The following is a 20052-nucleotide window of genomic DNA, read 5'->3' as shown; positions in this document are numbered from 1 at the left end:
TTAATACAGCGAAACTACCTGTTTTAGACCGAAACGAGCTAAATCATCACACATCGGTTTTACAAGTGTTCCTCTGATACGCGTCAAAACTTTTTCTCCTATAACTGCGCGAAAAGCATGTATTCGTGCTTAATACAACGAATCAAGCTGTTTTAGACCGAAACGAGCTAAATCACAACACATCGGTTTTACAAGTGTCTCTCTAATACGCGTCAAAACTTTTTCTTCTATAACTGCGCGTAAAGCATGTATTCGTGCTTAATACAACGAAACAAGCTGTTTTAGACCGAAACGAGCTAAATCCGAACACATCGGTTTTACAAGTGTCCCTGTGACACGCGTCAAAACTTTCTCTTATAACTGCGCGAAAAGCATGTATTCTTGCTTAATACAACGAAACAAGCTGTTTTAGACCGAAACGAGATAAATCACAACACATCGGTTTTACAAGTGTTCCTCTGATACGCGTCAAAACTTTTTCTCGTATAACTGCGGGAAAAGCATGTATTCTTGCTTAATACAACGAAACAAGCTGTTTTAGACTGAAACGAGCTTAATCAAAACACATCGGTTTTACAAGTGTTCCTCTGATACGCGTCAAAACTTTTTCTCTTATAACTGCGCGAAAAGCACGTATTCTTGCTTAATACAGCGAAACTAGCTGTTTAGACCGAAACGAGCTAAATCACAACACACCGGTTTTACAAGTGTTCCTCTGATACGCGTCAAAACTTTTTCTCTTATAACTGCGCGAAAAGCATGTATTCGTGCTTAGTCCAACGAAACAAGCTGTTTTAGACCGAAACGAGGTAAATCTGAAAACATCGGTTTTACAAGTGTCCCTGTGACATGCCTTTAAAACTTTTTGTCTTATAACTGCGCGAAAGGCATGTATTCGTGCCTAATACAACGAAACAAGCTGTTTTAGACCGAAACGAGGTAAATCTGAACACATCGGTTTTACAAGTGTCCCTGTGACATGCCTTTAAAACTTTTTCTCTTATAACTGCGCGAAAAGCATGTATTCGTGCTTAATACAACGAAACAAGCTGTTTTAGACCGAAACGAGCTAAATCTGAACACATCGGTTTTACAAGTGTCCCTATGACACGCGTCAAAACTTTTTCTCTTATAACTGCGCGAAAAGCATGTATTCTTGCTTAATACAGCGAAACAAGCTGTTTTAGACCGAAACGAGCTAAATCACAACACATCGGTTTTACAAGTTTTCCTCTGATACGCGTCAAAACTTTTTCTCTTATAACTGCGCGAAAAGCATGTATTCGTGCTTAATACAACGAAACAAGCTGTTTTAGACCGAAACGAGCTAAATCACAACACATCGGTTTTACAAGTGTTCCTCTGATACGCGTCAAAACGTTTTCTCTTATAACTGCGCGAAAAGCATGTATTCGTGCTTAATACAACGAAACAAGCTGTTTTAGACCGAAACGAGCTAAATCACAACACATCGGTTTTACAAGTGTCTCTCTAATACGCGTCAAAACTTTTTCTTCTATAACTGCGCGTAAAGCATGTATTCGTGCTTAAATCAACGAAACAAGCTGTTTTAGACCGAAACTAGCTAAGCCTGAACACATCGGTTTTACAAGTGTCCCTGTGACACGCGTCAAAATTTTTTCTCTTATAACTGCGCGAAAAGCATGTATTCTTGCTTATTACAGCGAAACAAGCTGTTTTAGATCGAAACGAGCTAAATCACAACACATCGATTTTACAAGTGTTCCTCTGATACGCGTCAAAACTTTTTCTCTTATAACTGCGCGAAAAGAATGTATTCGTGCTTAATACACCGAAACAAGCTGTTTTGGACCGAAACGAGCTAAATCACAACACATCGGTTTTACAAGTGTCTCTCTAATACGCGTCAAAACTTTTTCTCTTATAACTGCGCGAAAAGCATGTATTCTTGCTTAATACAACGAAACAAGCTGTTTTAGACCGAAACGAGCTTAATCAAAACACATCGGTTTTACAAGTGTTCCTCTGATACGCGTCTAAACTTTTTCTCTTATAACTGCGCGAAAAGCATGTATTCGTGCTTAATACGACGAAACAAGCTGTTTTAGACCGAAACGAGCTAAATCTGGACATATCGGATTAACAAGTGTCCCTGTGACACGCGTCAAAACTTTTTCTCTTATAACTGCGCGAAAAGCATGTATTCTTGCTTAATACAGCGAAACTACCTGTTTTAGACCGAAACGAGCTAAATCATCACACATCGGTTTTACAAGTGTTCCTCTGATACGCGTCAAAACTTTTTCTCTTATAACTGCGCGAAAAGCATGTATTCGTGCTTAATACAACGAAACAAGCTGTTTTAGACCGAAACGAGCTAAATCACAACACATCGGTTTTACAAGTGTCTCTCTAATACGCGTCAAAACTTTTTCTTCTATAACTGCGCGTAAAGCATGTATTCGTGCTTAATACAACGAAACAAGCTGCTTTGGACCGAAACGAGCTAAATCCGAACACGTCGGTTTTACAAGTGTCCCTGTGACACGCGTCAAAACTTTCTCTTATAACTGCGCGAAAAGCATGTATTCTTGCTTAATACAGCGAAACAAGCTGTTTTAGACCGAAACGAGCTAAATCACAACACATCGGTTTTACAAGTGTTCCTCTGATACGCGTCAAAACTTTTTCTCGTATAACTGCGCGAAAAGCATGTATTCTTGCTTAATACAACGAAACAAGCTGTTTTAGACCGAAACGAGCTTAATCAAAACACATCGGTTTTACAAGTGTTCCTCTAATACGCGTCAAAACTTTTTCTCTTATAACTGCGCGAAAAGCATGTATTCGTGCTTAGTCCAACGAAACAAGCTGTTTTAGACCGAAACGAGGTAAATCTGAACACATCGGTTTTACAAGTGTCCCTGTGACATGCCTTTAAAACTTTTTCTCTTATAACTGCGCGAAAAGCATGTATTCGTGCTTACTACAACGAAACAAGCTGTTTTAGACCGAAACGAGCTAAATCACAACACATCGGTTTTACAAGTGTCTCTCTAATACGCGTCGAAACTTTTTCTTCTATAACTGCGCGTAAAGCATGTATTCGTGCTTAAATCAACGAAACAAGCTGTTTTAGACCGAAACTAGCTAAGTCTGAACACATCGGTTTTACAAGTGTTCCTCTGATACGCGTCAAAACTTTTTCTCTTATAACTGCGCGAAAAGCATGTATTCTTGCTTAATACAACGAAACAAGCTGTTTTAGACCGAAACGAGCTAAATCACAACACATCGGTTTTACAAGTATTCCTCTGATACGCGTCTAAACTTTTTCTCTTATAACTGCGCGAAAAGCATGTATTCGTGCTTAATACGACGAAACAAGCTGTTTTAGACCGAAACGAGCTAAATCACCACACATCGGTTTTACAAGTGTTCCTCTGATACGCGTCAAAACTTTTTCTCTTATAACTGCGCGAAAAGCATGTATTCGTGCTTAATACAACGAAACAAGCTGTTTTAGACCGAAACGAGCTAAATTACAACACATCGGTTTTACAAGTGTCCCTGTGACACGCGTCAAAATTTTTTCTCTTATAACTGCGCGAAAAGCATGTATTCTTGCTTAATACAGCGAAACAAGCGGTTTTAGACCGAAACGAGCTAAATCACAACACATCGGTTTTACAAGTGTTCCTCCGAAACGCGTCAAAACTTTTCTTCTATAACTGCGCGAAAAGCATGTATTCTTGCTTAAAACAACGAAACAAGCTGTTTTATACCAAAACGAGCTGTATCTGAACACATCGGATTTACAAGTATCCACGTGATACTCGTCTAAACTTTTTTCTCTTATAACTGCGCGAAAAGCATGTATTCGTGCTTAGTCCAACGAAACAAGCTGTTTTAGACCGAAACGAGGTAAATCTGAACACATCGGTTTTACAAGTGTCCCTGTGACACGCCTTTAAAACTTTTTCTCTTATAACTGCGCGAAAAGCATGTATTCCTGCTTAATACAGCGAAACAAGCTGTTTTAGACCGAAACGAGCTAAATCACAACACATCGGTTTTACAAGTGTTCCTCTGATACGCGTCAAAACTTTTCTTCTATAACTGCGCGAAAAGCATGTATTCTTGCTTAAAACAACGAAACAAGCTGTTTTATACCAAAACGAGCTGTATCTGAACACATCGGATTTACAAGTATCCACGTGATACTCGTCAAAACTTTTTTCTCTTATAACTGCGCGAAAAGCATGTATTCGTGCTTAGTCCAACGAAACAAGCTGTTTTAGACCGAAACGAGGTAAATCTGAACACATCGGTTTTACAAGTGTCCCTGTGACACGCCTTTAAAACTTTTTCTCTTATAACTGCGCGAAAAGCATGTATTCCTGATTAATACAGCGAAACAAGCTGTTTTAGACCGAAACGAGCTAAATCACAACACACCGGTTTTACAAGTGTTCCTCTGATACGCGTCAAAACTTTTTCTCTTATAACTGCGCGAAAAGCATGTATTCGTGCTTAGTCCAACGAAACAAGCTGTTTTAGACCGAAACGAGGTAAATCTGAAAACATCGGTTTTACAAGTGTCCCTGTGACATGCCTTTAAAACTTTTTCTCTTATAACTGCGCGAAAAGCATGTATTCGTGCTTAATACAACGAAACAAGCTGTTTTAGACCGAAACGAGCTAAATCTGAACACATCGGTTTTACAAGTGTCCCTATGACACGCGTCAAAACTTTTTCTCTTATAACTGCGCGAAAAGCATGTATTCTTGCTTAATACAGCGAAACAAGCTGTTTTAGACCGAAACGAGCTAAATCACAACACATCGGTTTTACAAGTTTTCCTCTGATACGCGTCAAAACTTTTTCTCTTATAACTGCGCGAAAAGCATGTATTCGTGCTTAATACAACGAAACAAGCTGTTTTAGACCGAAACGAGCTAAATCACAACACATCGGTTTTACAAGTGTTCCTCTGATACGCGTCAAAACGTTTTCTCTTATAACTGCGCGAAAAGCATGTATTCGTGCTTAATACAACGAAACAAGCTGTTTTAGACCGAAACGAGCTAAATCACAACACATCGGTTTTACAAGTGTCTCTCTAATACGCGTCAAAACTTTTTCTTCTATAACTGCGCGTAAAGCATGTATTCGTGCTTAAATCAACGAAACAAGCTGTTTTAGACCGAAACTAGCTAAGCCTGAACACATCGGTTTTACAAGTGTCCCTGTGACACGCGTCAAAATTTTTTCTCTTATAACTGCGCGAAAAGCATGTATTCTTGCTTATTACAGCGAAACAAGCTGTTTTAGATCGAAACGAGCTAAATCACAACACATCGATTTTACAAGTGTTCCTCTGATACGCGTCAAAACTTTTTCTCTTATAACTGCGCGAAAAGAATGTATTCGTGCTTAATACACCGAAACAAGCTGTTTTGGACCGAAACGAGCTAAATCACAACACATCGGTTTTACAAGTGTCTCTCTAATACGCGTCAAAACTTTTTCTCTTATAACTGCGCGAAAAGCATGTATTCTTGCTTAATACAACGAAACAAGCTGTTTTAGACCGAAACGAGCTTAATCAAAACACATCGGTTTTACAAGTGTTCCTCTGATACGCGTCTAAACTTTTTCTCTTATAACTGCGCGAAAAGCATGTATTCGTGCTTAATACGACGAAACAAGCTGTTTTAGACCGAAACGAGCTAAATCTGGACATATCGGATTAACAAGTGTCCCTGTGACACGCGTCAAAACTTTTTCTCTTATAACTGCGCGAAAAGCATGTATTCTTGCTTAATACAGCGAAACTACCTGTTTTAGACCGAAACGAGCTAAATCATCACACATCGGTTTTACAAGTGTTCCTCTGATACGCGTCAAAACTTTTTCTCTTATAACTGCGCGAAAAGCATGTATTCGTGCTTAATACAACGAAACAAGCTGTTTTAGACCGAAACGAGCTAAATCACAACACATCGGTTTTACAAGTGTCTCTCTAATACGCGTCAAAACTTTTTCTTCTATAACTGCGCGTAAAGCATGTATTCGTGCTTAATACAACGAAACAAGCTGCTTTGGACCGAAACGAGCTAAATCCGAACACGTCGGTTTTACAAGTGTCCCTGTGACACGCGTCAAAACTTTCTCTTATAACTGCGCGAAAAGCATGTATTCTTGCTTAATACAGCGAAACAAGCTGTTTTAGACCGAAACGAGCTAAATCACAACACATCGGTTTTACAAGTGTTCCTCTGATACGCGTCAAAACTTTTTCTCGTATAACTGCGCGAAAAGCATGTATTCTTGCTTAATACAACGAAACAAGCTGTTTTAGACCGAAACGAGCTTAATCAAAACACATCGGTTTTACAAGTGTTCCTCTAATACGCGTCAAAACTTTTTCTCTTATAACTGCGCGAAAAGCATGTATTCGTGCTTAGTCCAACGAAACAAGCTGTTTTAGACCGAAACGAGGTAAATCTGAACACATCGGTTTTACAAGTGTCCCTGTGACATGCCTTTAAAACTTTTTCTCTTATAACTGCGCGAAAAGCATGTATTCGTGCTTACTACAACGAAACAAGCTGTTTTAGACCGAAACGAGCTAAATCACAACACATCGGTTTTACAAGTGTCTCTCTAATACGCGTCGAAACTTTTTCTTCTATAACTGCGCGTAAAGCATGTATTCGTGCTTAAATCAACGAAACAAGCTGTTTTAGACCGAAACTAGCTAAGTCTGAACACATCGGTTTTACAAGTGTTCCTCTGATACGCGTCAAAACTTTTTCTCTTATAACTGCGCGAAAAGCATGTATTCTTGCTTAATACAACGAAACAAGCTGTTTTAGACCGAAACGAGCTAAATCACAACACATCGGTTTTACAAGTATTCCTCTGATACGCGTCTAAACTTTTTCTCTTATAACTGCGCGAAAAGCATGTATTCGTGCTTAATACGACGAAACAAGCTGTTTTAGACCGAAACGAGCTAAATCACCACACATCGGTTTTACAAGTGTTCCTCTGATACGCGTCAAAACTTTTTCTCTTATAACTGCGCGAAAAGCATGTATTCGTGCTTAATACAACGAAACAAGCTGTTTTAGACCGAAACGAGCTAAATTACAACACATCGGTTTTACAAGTGTCCCTGTGACACGCGTCAAAATTTTTTCTCTTATAACTGCGCGAAAAGCATGTATTCTTGCTTAATACAGCGAAACAAGCGGTTTTAGACCGAAACGAGCTAAATCACAACACATCGGTTTTACAAGTGTTCCTCCGAAACGCGTCAAAACTTTTCTTCTATAACTGCGCGAAAAGCATGTATTCTTGCTTAAAACAACGAAACAAGCTGTTTTATACCAAAACGAGCTGTATCTGAACACATCGGATTTACAAGTATCCACGTGATACTCGTCTAAACTTTTTTCTCTTATAACTGCGCGAAAAGCATGTATTCGTGCTTAGTCCAACGAAACAAGCTGTTTTAGACCGAAACGAGGTAAATCTGAACACATCGGTTTTACAAGTGTCCCTGTGACACGCCTTTAAAACTTTTTCTCTTATAACTGCGCGAAAAGCATGTATTCCTGCTTAATACAGCGAAACAAGCTGTTTTAGACCGAAACGAGCTAAATCACAACACATCGGTTTTACAAGTGTTCCTCTGATACGCGTCAAAACTTTTCTTCTATAACTGCGCGAAAAGCATGTATTCTTGCTTAAAACAACGAAACAAGCTGTTTTATACCAAAACGAGCTGTATCTGAACACATCGGATTTACAAGTATCCACGTGATACTCGTCAAAACTTTTTTCTCTTATAACTGCGCGAAAAGCATGTATTCGTGCTTAGTCCAACGAAACAAGCTGTTTTAGACCGAAACGAGGTAAATCTGAACACATCGGTTTTACAAGTGTCCCTGTGACACGCCTTTAAAACTTTTTCTCTTATAACTGCGCGAAAAGCATGTATTCCTGATTAATACAGCGAAACAAGCTGTTTTAGACCGAAACGAGCTAAATCACAACACACCGGTTTTACAAGTGTTCCTCTGATACGCGTCAAAACTTTTTCTCTTATAACTGCGCGAAAAGCATGTATTCGTGCTTAGTCCAACGAAACAAGCTGTTTTAGACCGAAACGAGGTAAATCTGAAAACATCGGTTTTACAAGTGTCCCTGTGACATGCCTTTAAAACTTTTTCTCCTATAACTGCGCGAAAAGCATGTATTCGTGCTTAATACAACGAAACAAGCTGTTTTAGACCGAAACGAGGTAAATCTGAACACATCGGTTTTACAAGTGTCCCTGTGATATGCCTTTAAAACTTTTTCTCTTATAACTGCGCGAAAAGCATGTATTCGTGCTTAATACAACGAAACAAGCTGTTTTAGACCGAAACGAGCTACATCTGAACACATCGGTTTTACAAGTGTCCCTGTGACACGCGTCAAAACTTTTTCTTTTATAACTGCGCGAAAAGCATGTATTTTTGCTTAATACAGCGATACAAGCTGTTTTAGACCGAAACGAGCTAAATCACAACACATCGGTTTTACAAGTGTTCCTCTGATACGCGTCAAAACTTTTTCTCTTATAACTGCGCGAAAAGCATGTGTTCGTGCTTAATACACCGAAACAAGCTGTTTTGGACCGAAACGAGCTAAATCTCAACACATCGGTTTTACAAGTGTTTCTCAGATACGCGTCAAAACTTTTTCTCTTATAACTGCGCGAAAAGCATGTATTCGTGCTTAATACAACGAAACAAGCTGTTTTAGACCGAATCGAGCTTAATCAAAACACATCGGTTTTACAAGTGTTCCTCTGATACGCGTCTAAACTTTTTCTCTTATAACTGCGCGAAAAGCATGTATTCGTGCTTAATACGACGAAACAAGCTGTTTTAGACCGAAACGAGCTAAATCTGAACATATCGGATTAACAAGTGTCCCTGTGACACGCGTCAAAACTTTTTCTCTTATAACTGCGCGAAAAGCATGTATTCTTGCTTAATACAGCGAAACTACCTGTTTTAGACCGAAACGAGCTAAATCATCACACATCGGTTTTACAAGTGTTCCTCTGATACGCGTCAAAACTTTTTCTCTTATAACTGCGCGAAAAGCATGTATTCGTGCTTAATACAACGAAACAAGCTGTTTTAGACCGAAACGAGCTAAATCACAACACATCGGTTTTACAAGTGTCTCTCTAATACGCGTCAAAACTTTTTCTTCTATAACTGCGCGTAAAGCATGTATTCGTGCTTAATACAACGAAACAAGCTGCTTTAGACCGAAACGAGCTAAATCCGAACACGTCGGTTTTACAAGTGTCCCTGTGACACGCGTCAAAACTTTCTCTTATAACTGCGCGAAAAGCATGTATTCTTGCTTAATACAGCGAAACAAGCTGTTTTAGACCGAAACGAGCTAAATCACAACACATCGGTTTTACAAGTGTTCCTCTGATACGCGTCAAAACTTTTTCTCGTATAACTGCGCGAAAAGCATGTATTCTTGCTTAATACAACGAAACAAGCTGTTTTAGACCGAAACGAGCTTAATCAAAACACATCGGTTTTACAAGTGTTCCTCTAATACGCGTCAAAACTTTTTCTCTTATAACTGCGCGAAAAGCATGTATTCGTGCTTAGTCCAACGAAACAAGCTGTTTTAGACCGAAACGAGGTAAATCTGAACACATCGGTTTTACAAGTGTCCCTGTGACATGCCTTTAAAACTTTTTCTCTTATAACTGCGCGAAAAGCATGTATTCGTGCTTACTACAACGAAATAAGCTGTTTTAGACCGAAACGAGCTAAATCACAACACATCGGTTTTACAAGTGTCTCTCTAATACGCGTCGAAACTTTTTCTTCTATAACTGCGCGTAAAGCATGTATTCGTGCTTAAATCAACGAAACAAGCTGTTTTAGACCGAAACTAGCTAAATCACAACACATCGGTTTTACAAGTGTTCCTCTGATACGCGTCAAAACTTTTTCTCTTATAACTGCGCGAAAAGCATGTATTCTTGCTTAATACAACAAAACAAGCTGTTTTAGACCGAAACGAGCTAAATCACAACACATCGGTTTTACAAGTATTCCTCTGATACGCGTCTAAACTTTTTCTCTTATAACTGCGCGAAAAGCATGTATTCGTGCTTAATACGACGAAACAAGCTGTTTTAGACCGAAACGAGCTAAATCACCACACATCGGTTTTACAAGTGTTCCTCTGATACGCGTCAAAACTTTTTCTCTTATAACTGCGCGAAAAGCATGTATTCGTGCTTAATACAACGAAACAAGCTATTTTAGACCGAAACGATGTAAATCTGAACACATCGGTTTTACAAGTGTCCCTGTGACATGCCTTTAAAACTTTTTCTCTTATAACTGAGCGAAAAGCATGTATTCGTGCTTAATACAACGAATCAAGCTGTTTTAGACCAAAACGAGATAAATCTGAACACAACGGTTTTACAAGTGTCCCTGTGACACTCGTCAAAACTTTTTCTCTTATAACTGCGCGAAAAGCATGTATTCTTGCTTAATACAGCGAAACAAGCTGTTTTAGACCGAAACGAGCTAAATCACAACACATCGGTTTTACAAGTGTCCCTGTGACACGCGTCAAAACTTTTTCTCTTATAACTGCGCGAAAAGCATGCATTCTTGCTTAATACAGCGAAACAAGCTGTTTTAGACCGAAACGAGCTAAATCACAACACATCGGTTTTACAAGTGTTCCTCTGATACGCGTCAAAACTTTTTTCTCCTATAACTGCGCGAAAAAGATGTATTCGTGCTTAATACAACGAAACAAGCTGTTTTACACCGAAACGAGCTAAATCACAACACATCGGTTTTACAAGTGTCCCTGTGACACGCGTCAAAACTTTTTCACTTATAACTGCGCGAAAAGCATGCATTCTTGCTTAATACAGCGAAACAAGCTGTTTTAGACCGAAACGAGCTAAATCACAACACATCGGTTTTACAAGTGTTCCTCTGATACGCGTCAAAACTTTTTCTCTTATAACTGCGCGAAAAGCATGTATTCGTGCTTAATACAACGAAACAAGCTGTTTTAGACCGAAACGAGCTAAATCACAACACATCGGTTTTACAAGTGTCTCTCTAATTCGCGTCAAAACTTTTTCTTCTATAACTGCGCGTAAAGCATGTATTCGTGCTTAATACAACGAAACAAGCTGTTTTAGACCGAAACGAGCTAAATCACAACACATCGGTTTTACAAGTGTTCCTCTGATACGCGTCAAAACTTTTTTCTCTTATAACTGCGCGAAAAGCACGTATTCTTGCTTAATACAGCGAAACAAGCTGTTTTAGACCGAAACGAGCTAAATCACAACACATCGGTTTTACAAGTGTTCCTCTGATACGCGTCAAAACTTTTTTCTCCTATAACTGCGCGAAAAGCATGTATTCGTGCTTAGTCCAACGAAACAAGCTATTTTAGACCGAAACGATGTAAATCTGAACACATCGGTTTTACAAGTGTCCCTGTGACATGCCTTTAAAACTTTTTCTCTTATAACTGCGCGAAAAGCATGTATTCGTGCTTAATACAACGAAACAAGCTGTTTTAGACCAAAACAAGATAAATCTGAACACCACGGTTTTACAAGTGTCCCTGTGACACGCGTCAAAACTTTTTCTCTTATAACTGCGCGAAAAGCATGTATTCTTGCTTAATACAGCGAAACAAGCTGTTTTAGACCGAAACGAGCTTAATCACAACACATCGGTTTTACAAGTGTTCCTCTGATACGCGTCAAAACTTTTTTCTCTTATAACTGCGCGAAAAAGATGTATTCGTGCTTAATACAACGAAACAAGCTGTTTTACACCGAAACGAGCTAAATCACAACACATCGGTTTTACAAGTGTCCCTGTGACACGCGTCAAAACTTTTTCTCTTATAACTGCGCGAAAAGCATGCATTCTTGCTTAATACAGCGAAACAAGCTGTTTTAGACCGAAACGAGCTAAATCACAACACATCGGTTTTACAAGTGTTCCTCTGATACGCGTCAAAACTTTTTCTCTTATAACTGCGCGAAAAGCATGTATTCGTGCTTAATACAACGAAACAAGCTGTTTTAGACCGAAACGAGCTAAATCACAACACATCGGTTTTACAAGTGTCTCTCTAATACGCGTCAAAACTTTTTCTTCTATAACTGCGCGTAAAGCATGTATTCGTGCTTAATACAACGAAACAAGCTGTTTTAGACTGAAACGAGGTAAATCTGAACACATCGGTTTTACAAGTGTCCCTGTGACACGCGTCAAAACTTTTTCTCTTATAACTGCGCGAAAAGCATGTATTCTTGCTTAATACAGCGAAACAAGCTATTTTAGACCGAAACTAGCTAAGTCTGAACACATCGGTTTTACAAGTGTCCCTGTGACACGCGTCAAAATTTTTTCTCTTATAACTGCGCGAAAAGCATGTATTCTTGCTTAATACAGCGCGACAAGCTGTTTTAGACCGAAACGAGCTAAATCACAACACATCGATTTTACAAGTGTTCCTCTGATACGCGTCAAAACTTTTTCTCTTATAACTGCGCGAAAAGCATGTATTCGTGGTTAATACACCGAAACAAGCTGTTTTGGACCGAAACGAGCTAAATCACAATACATCGGCTTTACAAGTGTCTCTCTAATACGCGTCAAAACTTTTTCTCTTATAACTGCGCGAAAAGCATGTATTCTTGCTTAATACAACGAAACAAGCTGTTTTAGACCGAAACGAGCTTAATCAAAACACATCGGTTTTACAAGTGTTCCTCTGATACGCGTCTAAACTTTTTCTCTTATAAATGCGCGAAAAGCATGTATTCGTGCTTAATACGACGAAACAAGCTGTTTTAGACCGAAACGAGCTAAATCTGAACACATCGGTTTTACAAGTGTCCCTGTGACACGCGTCAAAACTTTTTCTCTTATAACTGCGCGAAAAGCATGTATTCTTGCTTAATACAGCGAAACTAGCTGTTTTAGACCGAAACGAGCTAAATCACCACACATCGGTTTTACAAGTGTTCCTCTGATACGCGTCAAAACTTTTTCTCTTATAACTGCGCGAAAAGCATGTATTCGTGCTTAATACAACGAAACAAGCTGTTTTAGACCGAAACGAGCTAAATCACAACACATCGGTTTTACAAGTGTCTCTCTAATACGCGTCAAAACTTTTTCTCTTATAACTGCGCGAAAAGCATGTATTCTTGCTTAATACAGCGAAACTAGCTGTTTAGACCGAAACGAGCTAAATCACAACACACCGGTTTTACAAGTGTTCCTCTGATACGCGTCAAAACTTTTTCTCTTATAACTGCGCGAAAAGCATGTATTCGCGCTTAGTCCAACGAAACAAGCTGTTTTAGACCGAAACGAGGTAAATCTGAAAACATCGGTTTTACAAGTGTCCCTGTGACATGCCTTTAAAACTTTTTCTCTTATAACTGCGCGAAAAGCATGTATTCGTGCTTAATACAACGAAACAAGCTGTTTTAGACCGAAACGAGGTAAATCTGAACACATCGGTTTTACAAGTGTCCCTGTGACATGCCTTTAAAACTTTTTCTCTTATAACTGCGCGAAAAGCATGTATTCGTGCTTAATACAACGAAACAAGCTGTTTTAGACCGAAACGAGCTAAATCTGAACATATCGGTTTTACAAGTCTCCCTGTGACACGCGTCAAAACTTTTTCTCTTATAACTGCGCGAAAACCATGTATTCTTGCTTAATACAGCGAAACTACCTGTTTTAGACCGAAACGAGCTAAATCATCACACATCGGTTTTACAAGTGTTCCTCTGATACGCGTCAAAACTTTTTCTCCTATAACTGCGCGAAAAGCATGTATTCGTGCTTAATACAACGAATCAAGCTGTTTTAGACCGAAACGAGCTAAATCACAACACATCGGTTTTACAAGTGTCTCTCTAATACGCGTCAAAACTTTTTCTTCTATAACTGCGCGTAAAGCATGTATTCGTGCTTAATACAACGAAACAAGCTGTTTTAGACCGAAACGAGCTAAATCCGAACACATCGGTTTTACAAGTGTCCCTGTGACACGCGTCAAAACTTTCTCTTATAACTGCGCGAAAAGCATGTATTCTTGCTTAATACAACGAAACAAGCTGTTTTAGACCGAAACGAGATAAATCACAACACATCGGTTTTACAAGTGTTCCTCTGATACGCGTCAAAACTTTTTCTCGTATAACTGCGGGAAAAGCATGTATTCTTGCTTAATACAACGAAACAAGCTGTTTTAGACCGAAACGAGCTTAATCAAAACACATCGGTTTTACAAGTGTTCCTCTGATACGCGTCAAAACTTTTTCTCTTATAACTGCGCGAAAAGCACGTATTCTTGCTTAATACAGCGAAACTAGCTGTTTAGACCGAAACGAGCTAAATCACAACACACCGGTTTTACAAGTGTTCCTCTGATACGCGTCAAAACTTTTTCTCTTATAACTGCGCGAAAAGCATGTATTCGTGCTTAGTCCAACGAAACAAGCTGTTTTAGACCGAAACGAGGTAAATCTGAAAACATCGGTTTTACAAGTGTCCCTGTGACATGCCTTTAAAACTTTTTGTCTTATAACTGCGCGAAAGGCATGTATTCGTGCCTAATACAACGAAACAAGCTGTTTTAGACCGAAACGAGGTAAATCTGAACACATCGGTTTTACAAGTGTCCCTGTGACATGCCTTTAAAACTTTTTCTCTTATAACTGCGCGAAAAGCATGTATTCGTGCTTAATACAACGAAACAAGCTGTTTTAGACCGAAACGAGCTAAATCTGAACACATCGGTTTTACAAGTGTCCCTATGACACGCGTCAAAACTTTTTCTCTTATAACTGCGCGAAAAGCATGTATTCTTGCTTAATACAGCGAAACAAGCTGTTTTAGACCGAAACGAGCTAAATCACAACACATCGGTTTTACAAGTTTTCCTCTGATACGCGTCAAAACTTTTTCTCTTATAACTGCGCGAAAAGCATGTATTCGTGCTTAATACAACGAAACAAGCTGTTTTAGACCGAAACGAGCTAAATCACAACACATCGGTTTTACAAGTGTTCCTCTGATACGCGTCAAAACGTTTTCTCTTATAACTGCGCGAAAAGCATGTATTCGTGCTTAATACAACGAAACAAGCTGTTTTAGACCGAAACGAGCTAAATCACAACACATCGGTTTTACAAGTGTCTCTCTAATACGCGTCAAAACTTTTTCTTCTATAACTGCGCGTAAAGCATGTATTCGTGCTTAAATCAACGAAACAAGCTGTTTTAGACCGAAACTAGCTAAGTCTGAACACATCGGTTTTACAAGTGTCCCTGTGACACGCGTCAAAATTTTTTCTCTTATAACTGCGCGAAAAGCATGTATTCTTGCTTATTACAGCGAAACAAGCTGTTTTAGATCGAAACGAGCTAAATCACAACACATCGATTTTACAAGTGTTCCTCTGATACGCGTCAAAACTTTTTCTCTTATAACTGCGCGAAAAGAATGTATTCGTGCTTAATACACCGAAACAAGCTGTTTTGGACCGAAACGAGCTAAATCACAACACATCGGTTTTACAAGTGTCTCTCTAATACGCGTCAAAACTTTTTCTCTTATAACTGCGCGAAAAGCATGTATTCTTGCTTAATACAACGAAACAAGCTGTTTTAGACCGAAACGAGCTTAATCAAAACACATCGGTTTTACAAGTGTTCCTCTGATACGCGTCTAAACTTTTTCTCTTATAACTGCGCGAAAAGCATGTATTCGTGCTTAATACGACGAAACAAGCTGTTTTAGACCGAAACGAGCTAAATCTGGACATATCGGATTAACAAGTGTCCCTGTGACACGCGTCAAAACTTTTTCTCTTATAACTGCGCGAAAAGCATGTATTCTTCCTTAATACAGCGAAACTACCTGTTTTAGACCGAAACGAGCTAAATCATCACACATCGGTTTTACAAGTGTTCCTCTGATACGCGTCAAAACTTTTTCTCTTATAACTGCGCGAAAAGCATGTATTCGTGCTTAATACAACGAAACAACCTGTTTTACACCGAAACGAGCTAAATCACAACACATCGGTTTTACAAGTGTCTCTCTAATACGCGTCAAAACTTTTTCTTCTATAACTGCGCGTAAAGCATGTATTCGTGCTTAATACAACGAAACAAGCTGCTTTGGACCGAAACGAGCTAAATCCGAACACGTCGGTTTTACAAGTGTCCCTGTGACACGCGTCAAAACTTTCTCTTATAACTGCGCGAAAAGCATGTATTCTTGCTTAATACAGCGAAACAAGCTGTTTTAGACCGAAACGAGCTAAATCACAACACATCGGTTTTACAAGTGTTCCTCTGATACGCGTCAAAACTTTTTCTCGTATAACTGCGCGAAAAGCATGTATTCTTGCTTAATACAACGAAACAAGCTGTTTTAGACCGAAACGAGCTTAATCAAAACACATCGGTTTTACAAGTGTTCCTCTAATACGCGTCAAAACTTTTTCTCTTATAACTGCGCGAAAAGCATGTATTCGTGCTTAGTCCAACGAAACAAGCTGTTTTAGACCGAAACGAGCTAAATCTGAACACATCGGTTTTAAAAGTGTCCCTGTGACATGCCTTTAAAACTTTTTCTCTTATAACTGCGCGAAAAGCATGTATTCGTGCTTACTACAACGAAACAAGCTGTTTTAGACCGAAACGAGCTAAATCACAACACATCGGTTTTACAAGTGTCTCTCTAATACGCGTCGAAACTTTTTCTTCTATAACTGCGCGTAAAGCATGTATTCGTGCTTAAATCAACGAAACAAGCTGTTTTAGACCGAAACTAGCTAAGTCTGAACACATCGGTTTTACAAGTGTTCCTCTGATACGCGTCAAAACTTTTTCTCTTATAACTGCGCGAAAAGCATGTATTCTTGCTTAATACAACGAAACAAGCTGTTTTAGACCGAAACGAGCTAAATCACAACACATCGGTTTTACAAGTATTCCTCTGATACGCGTCTAAACTTTTTCTCTTATAACTGCGCGAAAAGCATGTATTCGTGCTTAATACGACGAAACAAGCTGTTTTAGACCGAAACGAGCTAAATCACCACACATCGGTTTTACAAGTGTTCCTCTGATACGCGTCAAAACTTTTTCTCTTATAACTGCGCGAAAAGCATGTATTCGTGCTTAATACAACGAAACAAGCTGTTTTAGACCGAAACGAGCTAAATTACAACACATCGGTTTTACAAGTGTCCCTGTGACACGCGTCAAAATTTTTTCTCTTATAACTGCGCGAAAAGCATGTATTCTTGCTTAATACAGCGAAACAAGCGGTTTTAGACCGAAACGAGCTAAATCACAACACATCGGTTTTACAAGTGTTCCTCCGAAACGCGTCAAAACTTTTCTTCTATAACTGCGCGAAAAGCATGTATTCTTGCTTAAAACAACGAAACAAGCTGTTTTATACCAAAACGAGCTGTATCTGAACACATCGGATTTACAAGTATCCACGTGATACTCGTCTAAACTTTTTTCTCTTATAACTGCGCGAAAAGCATGTATTCGTGCTTAGTCCAACGAAACAAGCTGTTTTAGACCGAAACGAGGTAAATCTGAACACATCGGTTTTACAAGTGTCCCTGTGACACGCCTTTAAAACTTTTTCTCTTATAACTGCGCGAAAAGCATGTATTCCTGCTTAATACAGCGAAACAAGCTGTTTTAGACCGAAACGAGCTAAATCACAACACATCGGTTTTACAAGTGTTCCTCTGATACGCGTCAAAACTTTTCTTCTATAACTGCGCGAAAAGCATGTATTCTTGCTTAAAACAACGAAACAAGCTGTTTTATACCAAAACGAGCTGTATCTGAACACATCGGATTTACAAGTATCCACGTGATACTCGTCAAAACTTTTTTCTCTTATAACTGCGCGAAAAGCATGTATTCGTGCTTAGTCCAACGAAACAAGCTGTTTTAGACCGAAACGAGGTAAATCTGAACACATCGGTTTTACAAGTGTCCCTGTGACACGCCTTTAAAACTTTTTCTCTTATAACTGCGCGAAAAGCATGTATTCCTGATTAATACAGCGAAACAAGCTGTTTTAGACCGAAACGAGCTAAATCACAACACACCGGTTTTACAAGTGTTCCTCTGATACGCGTCAAAACTTTTTCTCTTATAACTGCGCGAAAAGCATGTATTCGTGCTTAGTCCAACGAAACAAGCTGTTTTAGACCGAAACGAGGTAAATCTGAAAACATCGGTTTTACAAGTGTCCCTGTGACATGCCTTTAAAACTTTTTCTCCTATAACTGCGCGAAAAGCATGTATTCGTGCTTAATACAACGAAACAAGCTGTTTTAGACCGAAACGAGGTAAATCTGAACACATCGGTTTTACAAGTGTCCCTGTGATATGCCTTTAAAACTTTTTCTCTTATAACTGCGCGAAAAGCATGTATTCGTGCTTAATACAACGAAACAAGCTGTTTTAGACCGAAACGAGCTACATCTGAACACATCGGTTTTACAAGTGTCCCTGTGACACGCGTCAAAACTTTTTCTCTTATAACTGCGCGAAAAGCATGTATTCTTGCTTAATACAGCGATACAAGCTGTTTTAGACCGAAACGAGCTAAATCACAACACATCGGTTTTACAAGTGTTCCTCTGATACGCGTCAAAACTTTTTCTCTTATAACTGCGCGAAAAGCATGTGTTCGTGCTTAATACACCGAAACAAGCTGTTTTGGACCGAAACGAGCTAAATCTCAACACATCGGTTTTACAAGTGTTTCTCAGATACGCGTCAAAACTTTTTCTCTTATAACTGCGCGAAAAGCATGTATTCGTGCTTAATACAACGAAACAAGCTGTTTTAGACCGAAACGAGCTTAATCAAAACACATCGGTTTTACAAGTGTTCCTCTGATACGCGTCTAAACTTTTTCTCTTATAACTGCGCGAAAAGCATGTATTCGTGCTTAATACGACGAAACAAGCTGTTTTAGACCGAAACGAGCTAAATCTGAACATATCGGATTAACAAGTGTCCCTGTGACACGCGTCAAAACTTTTTCTCTTATAACTGCGCGAAAAGCATGTATTCTTGCTTAATACAGCGAAACTACCTGTTTTAGACCGAAACGAGCTAAATCATCACACATCGGTTTTACAAGTGTTCCTCTGATACGCGTCAAAACTTTTTCTCTTATAACTGCGCGAAAAGCATGTATTCGTGCTTAATACAACGAAACAAGCTGTTTTAGACCGAAACGAGCTAAATCACAACACATCGGTTTTACAAGTGTCTCTCTAATACGCGTCAAAACTTTTTCTTCTATAACTGCGCGTAAAGCATGTATTCGTGCTTAATACAACGAAACAAGCTGCTTTAGACCGAAACGAGCTAAATCCGAACACGTCGGTTTTACAAGTGTCCCTGTGACACGCGTCAAAACTTTCTCTTATAACTGCGCGAAAAGCATGTATTCTTGCTTAATACAGCGAAACAAGCTGTTTTAGACCGAAACGAGCTAAATCACAACACATCGGTTTTACAAGTGTTCCTCTGATACGCGTCAAAACTTTTTCTCGTATAACTGCGCGAAAAGCATGTATTCTTGCTTAATACAACGAAACAAGCTGTTTTAGACCGAAACGAGCTTAATCAAAACACATCGGTTTTACAAGTGTTCCTCTAATACGCGTCAAAACTTTTTCTCTTATAACTGCGCGAAAAGCATGTATTCGTGCTTAGTCCAACGAAACAAGCTGTTTTAGACCGAAACGAGGTAAATCTGAACACATCGGTTTTACAAGTGTCCCTGTGACATGCCTTTAAAACTTTTTCTCTTATAACTGCGCGAAAAGCATGTATTCGTGCTTACTACAACGAAATAAGCTGTTTTAGACCGAAACGAGCTAAATCA

Source organism: Amblyomma americanum, chromosome 11 (assembly GCF_052857255.1).
Source record: "Amblyomma americanum isolate KBUSLIRL-KWMA chromosome 11, ASM5285725v1, whole genome shotgun sequence".
Taxonomy (NCBI): Eukaryota; Metazoa; Arthropoda; class Arachnida; order Ixodida; family Ixodidae; genus Amblyomma; species Amblyomma americanum.
This window is presented reverse-complemented; position numbering follows the sequence as displayed.